Source organism: Castanea sativa, chromosome 7 (genome assembly GCF_040712315.1).
Source record: "Castanea sativa cultivar Marrone di Chiusa Pesio chromosome 7, ASM4071231v1".
Classification (NCBI taxonomy): domain Eukaryota; kingdom Viridiplantae; phylum Streptophyta; class Magnoliopsida; order Fagales; family Fagaceae; genus Castanea; species Castanea sativa.
Genome location: NC_134019.1, coordinates 31,244,261 through 31,257,112, shown reverse-complemented (window position 1 = coordinate 31,257,112; position 12,852 = coordinate 31,244,261).

The window sequence follows — 12,852 nt, the reverse complement described above, 5'->3', positions numbered from 1 at the left end:
GATGCATCTCATTGTTAGCTGATGGCTTTTCATACATGCTACATGAAGCCTTCATCAGATCCACTGTGGTATTTTCCTTCACAACATTGTATGCAACTAATCTTGGCAGAGTTAATTGAATAACTCCTAGTACCTGTCTATCAAGAAGGTTCCAGTTGTGATCCTTTATAGTTTCAGGTTTCTTCCCCAAAAGAGGCGGATGCAATTTTTCCCCAAAAGAGGTGGATGCAATTTCTTCCCATCGAGATAATTTTCAATCTACATCCCCCAATATTCGATGTCTGTTCCATTAAACTTCTCAATTCCTAAAGCATTGCCTTCTTCTCTAGCCATCTCTTCGACTCTAACCTTAGCTCTAATACCACTTGTTGAGGAGATAAACATCTTGGGAAGTTTCCTTAAATAATTAATTTAACATATAGAGACACACTTTAACCCAAAAAGCCTAAACCCAATGAGTATGTGCTCAATTATGTTATATTAACTATTAATTCTTCCCATCTTTATTTAATCTAAGATTTCACTCACACGTGTAACCCAACTAGAGAGATCCGCATCAGAGGCTAGAATTTGCACAAAACTTGTGGGCTTGGTCCCATTTCTAGATTGAATTGCAATGAGTGCAATTTCTTCCCATCTAGATAATCTTCAATCTGCATCCCCCCAATATCTGAAGTCTGTTGCATCAAACTTCTTAATTCCTAAAGCATTGCCTTCTTCTCTGGCCATCGCTTCAACTCTAACCTTATCTCTGATGCCACTTGTTGGGGAGATAAACACATTGGGAAGTTTTCTTGAATAATGAATTTAACATATAGAGACATACTTTAACCCAAAAAGCCTAAGCCCAATAGGTATGTGCTCAATTATGTTATATTAACTACTCATTCTTCTCATCTTTATTCAATGTGAGACTTTACTCACATGTGTAACTCAACTAGAGAGATCTGCATCATAGGCTAGAATTTGCACAAAAATTGTGGGCTTGATCCCATTCCTAGATCGAATTGCAATGAGTATAGAGTTCCCCTTTTTGAGACCCCAGTCAAAGAAGTGATCATAAAACTGTCACGAAATACAAGATTTACATTAATTCAAACAAAGCAAGAAGAACATTTATTTGATAATAATCAGTAGCATCAATAGGATTAAAGAATAACTTGTCAATTTGGATTAAATTATCTTGTTTTCAATAATTAGGCATCAATGGAAATTGGATATGCTAATAGTGATTAGCAATTTAGCATGCTCCAAAATCTAGCAGAACCTTTTTAGTAGTAAAGAGCAGCTTCTGCAATTTTCATTTGTTTGCAAAAATGGTTTTCAAAACAATGTGTAGCTATGTAACAAGATCCTATATTGCAACTGATAATTTTTTTCATTTGCATCCTTGAATAGATTAACACATAGCAGGTTAGTGTATGTTAACATAACAACTGAATATTCAACTGAATTTCACACAATCAGGCCAACTAACATTGAGCCTTTATTTGCTTACATATAGCTTTTCTGAAAATTACACTAATCTACCTTGAGGTTTAGGGTAATACTAAGCACATCCAAAGGTTTAAAAAAAATGATCAATTTGGTCCTTAAACACTAACACCGTGTTATGTCGTTTGTTGACTCTCATGACTCATCCAAACAATTTTCTAGTTCATTTTGTTCTCTATTTCTTCATTTTCTCTCTTCTTTGCCCATAACATAAACACCACCTCATACACTCACTCTCAAGCTCAAGCCAGTATCAAATGATATACATGACCATGTAGTTAAGAAACATACAAAAAAATGAAATCAAATCTGTATTCATTTTCCAAAACCAAACCTAGTCTCATTTGGGGAAAAAAATTTGTAAAGCATTAAAAAATAAAAACAAAAAATCTACGGTTTTGTTCCGATAAATTTTTTTCACTCTCTCTCAATCATTTTCCCAACTAAGCCCCCTCTCGCAATGAAAACCATCCCTCAATCCCAATAAGCCGCAAACTTCTTTTCCCCAAAAAGACCCAAATAATTGAAAACAAAAGGCACCTTTTGTATCTATTTCGCTAGAACTGAGTTTGAAAATTGCTGACTTTATGTTTTTTTTTTTCCAAAGGGAAACATAGATCAATTCAACCAATTAACCATCCAACATCACTCCTCAAATAGACCCAAATCAAAAAAATTTCAAAATAAAAACCAATACCCACAATGGCAAGCGTCGTGAGACCCATAACCACTGTCCACCACAACACCACCTATCACTACCCATCCATCCTCCTCAAACCCATACAATTTCAACCATCTAACATCACATGATTTATTGTTCAAGCCCAAATCAAATCTTAAAAATAAAATCCCATACCCATGATAGCAAACTCCAAATTGTGACTGTGGGGAGTAAAAGGACCCAAGTGGGCATATGGGCCTTTGGACTGTAGCATGAAGGGCCGACCTGCTTCAGAATTGAACTCTTCGAATTGGCCACTACGCCGAGGGTCCAAGGGTGCAGCCGAGGACGAGCTTCTCCTCGGACAAGCCCTAGAGAATTCAAAGCTTCATTATGAAGGTCAAAGCTCAACTCTAGAAAGACTAATGGTTAAAGGGGGAAACCCTGAACCTTCTCGATACCCTAGTGTTAAGGAAAATATCTAGAGCAAAGGCTGCCACCTCCGCATTAAAGACTCTGCACCTACCTCCCTAACCGCATTAATGGGGAAGTGACCCCTGAACAGTAGGGCAAAAACTTCTAGTCAGGGTCCCAAAGGGCATCTAAAAAAGGGGTATTTAAGGGGGGAGGAGTGCAAAAGGAGGGGGATCTGAATCTTTTTCTCTTTCGCTGACTCTCTCTCTCTCTAAAGAAAAGGAAAAGAAATTAAGGATTGTAATCTATAAGAAAGAAAGAAAAATAATAAAGAAGTAGTCCTCGGCTCGAGTCTGAGGAGATTCATTTGCAATTATTGTTCGTTATTTACCTGTATTCGTTTATAAAAGCCTGCTATCAAGCTCCCAGTACTTCTAACCTAGGTTTCAAGCCCACACTCTACAAATTTTATTGTTTAAGGCTCATTGGGCTTGAGCCCATAATCTTCTTTGGGTCCAGGTGCAATTGTGCACTTACAGTGACCTTGCCACTACTGCCCACCACTTGTCTCAACCCAGCAACCGCCACCACCATCCTCGTAGATCCTGACCTAATTGCTGTCCACCATCCTCGTATGACGTGAGTTTTGTGGGTGAATTGGCTCTGAAATAGTTCCAGTGGCAGAGTTGGTCATTTACTTGACTATGAAACCCTTGTGGCTTGGGCTTGACAGAGAGAGAATTTTTCTAGCGTGAAGAGAGAAATTTTCTGGTGTAAAGATTGAAGGGAAAAGCAAAGAAAAGAAAAAAGAAAAACTAAATAAAAAGATTTAATAAACGGTGCACAAACGACGTTAATGTTTAAGGACCAAATTGGTAATTTTTTGAAACCTTTGGATGTGCTTGATATTACCCCAAACCTTTGGGTAGGTTAGTATAATTTACCCATAACTTTTTAAATCCTTAATCCCCCCTCCCCCAAATTAAAAAAAAAAAAAAGAAAAAGAAAAAGGTACAATTGTACATTCACCAACTTTCAGAAAATAAGTAAATACAGTATGCTTTTTCAAGTGAAGTTTTAATCAAATTTTGGAAACTTGAAGAGATTGTTATCAATTTACTAACAGATTTCTGCACTAAAGGCTATGTTTTGAATTTTAGACAATTTCCTGGATCTACTTTTTTTTCATCTAGGACTAGGAGCACCATATGAAAAAATAACATGAAAAAACAAAACATCTGGTGAGAGAAAAAGTAAATAGAGTAAAAAAAACTTAACAATTGATGGGATCCCTGGATGAGTAGAATGTAGACATATCCCTGGATGACTTTATCTGGTGAGAATGGCCAAAGGTTCTGTGTGGAACCTGTATCATGATTATCTATGAACGTTACAGCATTTCCTGGCCTCAAGTCAATCACTTCTGGAATTGCAGTTTGAAGTATCCCTATAGTTGCAAAATCAAAAGCTGTAACACATCGTCCAGCAGCTTGTAGCCTTGTATCCATTTCACAAGATCACATCCATGTTGTACACTGGTTTTCCATCACTTCCATAATTAAGCAAGAGTGTTCCATATTTCACGTACGTATTGCAAAATTTGGATTAGCATTAGCCATATACTTCTTAGTATTAAAACCGATTTCAATCTTTAGCCAGTTCATCCAATTTGATAGCTCTCTTTGGACCCGTAGGTTTGTGTGGTCAATATCTGGAGCACCATCACCGGTCAGGATTCCATTAAACTTTTTTTTAAAAAAAATAAATTAATATTCTTGATTACTTATAATATTTTTACAAATTATTAATGTGACAAATTCTTATTGGTTCTAATCTAGGCTTACTATTAACATTACATTTTTATTTATTAATAATTATTTGAAAAATACTAGAGCCACCCCAACAATTTAAAAAAATGTTATAAAATAATTTGTGTATGTAGGATGAGTTTTTTTGGGTACATTTTCTATGGTGGGACCCATTAAGTACAGACAAGTTAGCTTAATTGGTAACTTGTAAAAAGTCTAATAGTTTTTTTTTTTTTTTTTTTTTTGAGAAATAATAACAATATGCTGCTAATCCCACAGCTCGAACCATTTTCCTCTTAGACCCCCAAGCACTTTGTGTCAATCCTTATTTACACTAAAAATCGATTAGTGTCTTAATCTAATAATAAATAGTTGTCAGCTTCAAAAAAAATAAAATAATAAATAGTTATCATTTTTTTTAATACAAGATAGAATTTCTACTCTAGTCTAATCTAAGTGTATATGTGTGTGAAGCTCTCTCATGGAGACTTGAATCCCGACCCTTGCCTCCCACACTCCACAAGCATTTATACTTGTAGAGTGACCACCGCATGAAAGGGGAGCAGTGGTATAGTTATCATTTTAAACTAGAGAGTGGAAGAAAACCCTTTGTAATATGTCTTCCAGTTTCTCTTATGTAAAAAGGTTGTTGAATCTAATAATATCCCTAAGCTTGTTGTATCTTGTTTAGTGTTCTATTCCATACTTTCATGTTATTTTCTACAGTGTCTTAGTAATATATGTCATTAATAAGTTTTCATGATCTTTTTACACTCTCATTGTCTCTCATTGTCTGTTTATTTGCTTGTCCCTCTATTTTCTTATGTAATTGGTATCAGGGCCTAGTAACCAGTTTCATCCTCCTTTGATCAGTATACTTTGATTATTGTCCTAATTAGTATGCTCTGTGATTTACAGTTGCCACAATAAGTGGATCCTCTGTATTTATCACATCAGAACACTAGATTTGATAATCAAGTAGAACGCTAAAGGGTTGTTCTCAAAGTTTCAAAGAACCTACTTTTCCTGAGTTATCTTGTGGACGTGTAAGCCTAGAAGTGGAATTTTAGTCCTGTCAGACCTTAGGAAAACAATTCTTATTTTTAGAAACTATCATGGCTAGTTCATCTTCAGCAGTTACAGATACCATTACAACTACGTGTGACCTTTCCCTTCCTAAATCCACTGCAAATAGGTTAGACTACTTGTATGAAATCTCCCACGTACCTGAAGATAGTAAAATCCCTATTACTGATTTTCCTATTGTAAATCCTTATACTGTGTTTGATAAACCACAAAATACCTTCAAAAAATTCATTAAAAAGTTTTTAGGTCCTTCTCATCCTTCTAGTGTAGAAGAATATGTTCAAGCTTCTAAGTTTGACCAGAAGATGGAAAGTAGAAGCTGGTAAATGAAAAGTCTACTATAGTGGCTTTGCTTGAAAAGTCCACAACAGTGGCTTTGCTTGAAAAGTCCACAATAGTGGCTATGCTTGGAGTTGTTTCTGACACACACACACACACACTCTCTCTCTCTCTCTCTCTCTCTCTCTCTCTCTCTCTCTCTCTTTTATATATATATATATATATATATATATCTAGTCATCCCACCGCCCTCTTCCAGCATCTTTCCCATGCTAAGGTATTTTCAAAATTTGATCTCAAGGCAGGATTCTGGCAATTAGGAATTCATCCAGAAGAAAGGTACAAGACAGCTTTTTGTATCCCAGACCACTATTACCAATGGACAGTAATGCATTTTGGTCTTAAAAATGTTCAATCTCAATTTCAAAAAGTAATGGTAACGTTGTTCCAACCGCTTTTGTCAAATGCATTGATCTATGTAGATGATATTCTCATAGTTTCAAAAGATGCAGAATCCCATGAACAATTACTTACTGAATTCTACAATTTAGTAAAAGCTCAAGGGATAATACTTTCATAAAAGAAAATGATTATAGGAGTATCTTCTATTGACTTCTTGGGCGTAAACATTTCAGATGGAAAGTATAATTTGCAGCCCCACATTGTAGTTTCTCTTACTGAATTTTCAGATAAGCTCACAAGCACCAAACATATCCAACAGTTTCTTGGAATTGTTAATTACATGCCAGACTTCATCCCAAAAATCTCCAGATACAGAGACTGTTTGGCTAAATTGATGAAAAAATCTCCTCCAGAGTGGAATTCAGTTCATACAGAAGCAATCCAACAATTGAAAAAATTAGTAGAAAAACTTCCCCTTTTGCAGATTCTTGGACCAAGCAAATGTATCCTACAGACAGATGCAAGTGATGAGTATTGGGCAGCAGCTCTCTTTGAAGAAACTGATGGCAAAAGAAATATATGTGGTTATAAAAGTGGTGCATTCAAGCCTTCAGAGTTTCATTACCATTCTACTTTCAAGGAAATCTTGGCAATCAAACATGAAATTGAAAAGTTCCAATTTCATTTCCTTGGCCACAATTTTCTTGTAGAAATGGATATGTCTTCTTTTCCTAAAATGCTCCAGATCAAAAGAAAAATAATTTCACATCCTTAATTACTTAGATAGTCAAATTGGTTTTCACAATGGTCTTTTCAAGTCAAATGTGCACCAAACTTCTATTAAAGAAAAGAAAAGACTACGTTCGTACGTTACATGAATATAGACAAAAAGGGTGACGTAAGAATTCAAAGAGTAGTATTGTGGTTGACATGGTGGTTATATAATTTGGGGATGTGTATTTGTGGGGTAGACGCGGACTTGTTGACATTGGTTTTTGGCTTTTCATGAGATTTGAGAGTTAGGACTTGGGACTTAATTAGTCTCTGGACTCTGGAAGTTTCCTTCCTCTTCGCAAAAGGCAGCAGCTTCTTACAGACTTGAGGTTACATGACAGAAATAATAAGGATTTTGGGAAGCAAAAGTACATCGCAGCTTTGACGGCTATGCTGTTTCCATCACTCTCTGTCTTTACTCTTTATAGTCTTGCTATTAAGTAATAAAATGGAGACAAAGTCTCCTACACCTTTCATTGGAGTAATAATTATTTTGAAAGATATTAATTAACATAAATAATAAAATAAAGGAAAATTTGAATAAAAATTTATTTTTTACATGATAAAAAATAATTTAAATATATATATGTAAGGATAAAGGGCCTAGAAAAGAATATTTAGCCTTGAGTTGTGTTCAAGGAGATTAAGTCGCCCGAGAACAGGTGGACATTGATGAGGACATATAAATTAATAAGTTATGGAAGAAGTCTGGTCGTAAAGGATTGAGAGTGTAGTTAGAGGAGAAATACCTCCTCGGCCAAGCTGAGTAGGGGACAAGGGTTCGACCTTTCACCAAGAACAACACACCAGACGATCAGACTAATAAGGATAAGCGTCCGAAAGGAATAAGACAAAGGAAAGCTAAGAAATATCTAAGAAAAAACTGCTATTAACGTATTGAATGTTCTGTAGCTAACTTTCTGACCACATTAATGTAGAGGTGATACTTGAGCAGAGCCATGCAGCCTTACAACTACCCACAAAGACTTTAGGAAGGTGTTGGTAAAAGATGGATCAACACCAGCAATTTGATTTACATGTGGAGAGCTAAGATAAAGTAAAACAGGGAAATATCAAGGAAAGAAACCCCATTACAGTGGGGGATCGGAGAATCTAAAGAGAAAAATCACTGTATACTCAAGAACTGTAATAGCGTTTAAATTTAAGTGAAATATATAAGAACTACCATCCTCAAACTGTGCCGAGGAGGATGTTCTATGCATTAAACTATTTATTCTTTATTTCAAGCATCATTTAGCTTACTGTGATTACTGTCCAACAGCCTGAGTTCAGTTTCTAGCTCGCTTTCTACAAATTCATTGTTTTGAACTTTTTGGGCCTTAATCCTTTTCACCTTTGGGCTCTCTAAGCAAAACGTGCCCTTACAATATACATGAGATTTTTTTTTCTTGCTTTTAGTGTTAATTAAAAGATATATGTGTTCATTAATTATCAAAATGACTTAAATGTGTTTGGAAAGTGATGAAAGTTGAAGTTTATTAGAGTTTTTAGCTTATTTTTACTACTATTTATGAATCTCATTGCACTTTTTGATACTATTTATAAGTCTCAATGTACTATCAGCTAGCTTTTAGCTTTTTTATAGTACTTTTAGCAAAAAGTTTTCAGTTTTAGTTAAATCAATTGTTCCCAAACAAACTCTTAAAAAGTAAATAAGAAAATAATCCCACAACTAATACCATTTTTTTGACCAACCATTAACAACTTGTCACTTAGATTTTGTTATAAAATTATTGTGAAAATATTATTCTCCGTAACTTCTTAAGAAGCTTTATGAACTAAAAACAGTATTATCTTTTCAAAAACAATCAAATTCAACGTAGCCATATGCATGAATTTAGAATAAATTACAAAAAACCTCCCTTGAGGTTTTGGAGGAGTGACATTCCACTTCCAAAATCAAGGGAACTAACACTTTCATTCCTTTAGGTTTGAAGAAAATTATCACATTAATCATTCCGTGAATAACAAAACATAATATTGTCATGTATCACTTTATCTTTTGTTTTGTTTTTTTTTTAATCATTTTTTTAGCTTATCTTTTTAAATTAAACAAATGCCCCACTACAAATGATTATAATTTAATTTGTAAAAATATGTTGAAGTGTAAATGAGTAATGTTATAGATATAATAATTTTTACAATATTTTAATTGACAATGCAAATTCTTTTCGTTAAGTTGTTGATGGTTTATAAAAATAAAAAAATAAATTGGCTTCAATCCTAGGTATATAAACTTATAAAAATCTTTTTGAGTAAAACAACTAAATCATTTGTTAGGCTAGGTTGAAGGAGACGATCAATTTCTAAAACAATGTTTTGGTAGGAAGGAAGTTTGGGATATGGTTGTAAATGAGCTGACCCAAGCCAATTATTAAAAGTTCAAACTTGTTCATTTAAATTTTTTTTGAACACAAGCCAAGCTTAAGCTTATCATCAAACCAGATTTTCTATTCAAGCTTGACTCATTTTCTTGTTGAGCTAGCTTGAGATTATTTACGAGTACTTGATTAATTAATTTATTTTCCTATATAAAGTGAAACCATGACTAAACTGTTTTATTTCTTTATAATTTTATGAATTTTTACCACAAATAAACTACTTATATCATCAACAAGTTTTACAAATAATAATTTAAGATCATATGAATCTATTGACAAATTCATACAATCCAATTTCAAGTATATATAATTTTATTTTTTTGACAAATATACATATACAAATATAATATTATATATAGTTAAACCAAAACCTTCATGTTCACGAGCATATTATTATGTTTGAACTTGACTCATTTAATAATTGAGTCATAACTTATAACTTGTTTTCTAAACAAACAAACATAAGCGAGTTTTTTTTTCAAGTTGAACTCGAGATGTTCATAAACAGTTTGGTTCATTTACAGCTCTAGTTAGGGGTGGATGTGTTTGAATATGGGTGCTTGATATTATCCCTTAACTGCTGTACAGTACGTTCATGTTTTCAATTAAATTTAAGGGTAAATTACAATTTGCACCCCTAAAGTTTGGAAGTGTTTGAATTTTATATCCTGAAATTTGTAACTTTGGATTTTACCTTCCTAAAGTTTGGGTGTTTGGATTTTACACTCTGAGGTTTCAAACTTTGGATTTTACCCCTAGTTAGGGAGTATTTGGATTTTATACCCCAAAATTTTAAAATTTTAGGGTGTAAAATCCAAACACTTCTAAATTTTAGGAAGTAAAATCCAATCATCCCTAAAATATAGGGGGTAAAATCCAAATTTTAAGACGTTAGGGTGTAAAAACACCTCCAAACATTAGGGGGTAAAATTCAAATTCTAAAACTTCAGGGTGTAAAATCCAATCACCTTCAAACTATAGGAGTGTAATTTGCAATTTACCCTAAATTTAAACATAGGATACATTAAACAATATATTATAAACAATATTAGCTCTATCAATAACAATTAAACCCTAAGTTGGAACACTGAAGGATCTGTAATTAAGTCTTACCTTATTATTATTTAGTTGGAGAGGAGTCAAATCTATGACTAATAAATAAAAATCTAAATTTGATGATACATATAATATAACTAAACATAATTTAATTAGAAATTATTTAAAAAGTAACAAACATATTGTTGATACCCATTTTCGCGACACATTTCTCTACAAGCCCGATTCAACCAAGCCCAACTTCCTTATGGGCTCAATTAATGTATTATATTATATTTTATTATTTTAAGCATGACCCAAGTCCATGCGACTTATTGGGGGAAATTGAGAAAGTATGGTTTGTAGGGTATGGGTCGGTTTCTTTCGGACCTTTTGCATGAGCCCAGCCCATGCGTGCTACCAAGTTGGCAAGGGATCTGGCAGCACCTCAAGCTCATGAAGGAGGTCTTGTATCCAAAATTTTGACTCCAAAACAGCTTTTATACTTTGGGTGACTGTGACCTAAAGTTTTTGCCCAAACCTTTTTTTTTTCCTTTAAACATAGTTGGCTCCCATTGGCCAACTCCATATACTAGCCCTCACTTAGGTGAGCCTCCCAATGGTTTGAAATTTCTGACCAAAGGCAACCAATTAGAGAAAACCCACTTTATTTCCAAAATCATGCTAAAAACATACCAAACTCTTCCCTAAACAAGAGCAACCCAAGCCAAAACACCAAAATAGTATCATAGGGGATAAAAGCCTCTTCCACTACTTAAAAACCAGTCAAGAGCAACACCCCAAACTCTATATAAAACTCTCTCTTCAGCTCATAAAAAAACGAACCACGTTCTACCTAGAGACCTAAAATTTCAGAGCAAAAACTCATTCATCCAGTCAACAAGCTCACAATTCTGAACCTTAGGGGTGGAAATATGGGTACAGGTGAGCCTTCCCTCTCTTCCTCACAACCTCTCTCAATTTTCTCTTCTCGGTGACTGTGGGTCGAAGTTTCAGACCTGTCGAACCACGTTTTCCCCATTGAGCTAAAACTTGAGAGTAAAAACTGACTGAGCCAAGAAACATTCTCACAATTCTGAATCTTAGGGGTGGAAATATGGGTACAGGGGAACCTTCCCTCTCTTCCTCATAACCTCCCTCATTTTCCTTTTCTCAGTGACTATGGGTCGAAGTTTCAGACCTGTTATGTTTTTATACTTTTTCCACACTTTTGTTTTTAGCATTTTGATTTTCTCTTGTAAAAACATCATTAGCCTTTTGTTCATTATACATTTGAAATTTTGGGCTTGATTCTCTACAATAAACACTTCTAAAGAACCCAAGAGGAGATTTGGGTCATTTTCACATTTTTGGCCCTTATCGCAAAACGTCCCCGACACATATTTAATCAATTTTTTCAATGTTAGGTTGCTTTGGTCCAATAGAATTCATGATATATAAATTTTAATATATTTTTAGTAACAGTTTAGCGTTTATAGCTTAGAAAATTAAAATGCTCACATGAAAAAGGTGAGTTTAAAGCTTATATGACCTCTATCAAACACCCAAAAAAAAAAAGAGAAAAAAAATTAAAAAAAAAAGCTTATATGACAATATAGTGATATATAAGGAACAAGTGCTGAAAAATTTACACCTTCGTTTTACTATAGTACTAATTAAAATTTTTAACATATCTAAATATTATAAAATTCATATTTATTTGATACATAATAATAATTGAAGAAAGAAAATTTGAAGTTGTATCTTCTTTCATGGGTAGGCTGAGTAGTGCCACTAAACCACAAGGTACTTTTTTTGAGAATGAAACCACAAGGTACTCGGTTTAGATAATTATGTTCCAGTATAGAATATAACATAACGAGTTCATCAAAAAAAAGAATATAACATAACAAATAAAAATGAATGTCAAGATTGTTAATGTAATATATTCTATATTTTAATAAAAGAATATTGTCAAATGATTTAATTTGTCAGAAACTTTACATGTAGAATGTTAGTTGATAAAAAAGGGCAAGATTTCCTATTGCTCCAACTCCAATATACTGTCTCTGGAAAAACAATGGTGGGAAATTAATATAATAAATCTTTGAATTGTTTTTGGAATCAATTTGGACATTCCAGAAAGTATAAATTATAATAAAGAAATCAATATAGAAACAAATAAAAAAAGCTGCAATACGATCATATTATACACGTTGTGTACAGTACAGTGTTGCATTCGTATTAGCTTAGCTGTAGCTGTATAAACCGCACTACGCAGCTCATCGGACTCAGTCAGCCAGCGAAGCACACAAAGACAAAGCGAAAGCATTGAGAGTTGACCAAGTTTTTGATATTTTAACACACCAAACAAAATTCTTTTGAAAAGCAGTGTGAACATATAAGACCTGGAGAGAGAGTTGTTCTCAAAAGCAAAACAAACCGTGAGAGTTGAAATTTCAAGAGCGTTAAAGGTCATTTGCCAGCTCAGTAATGG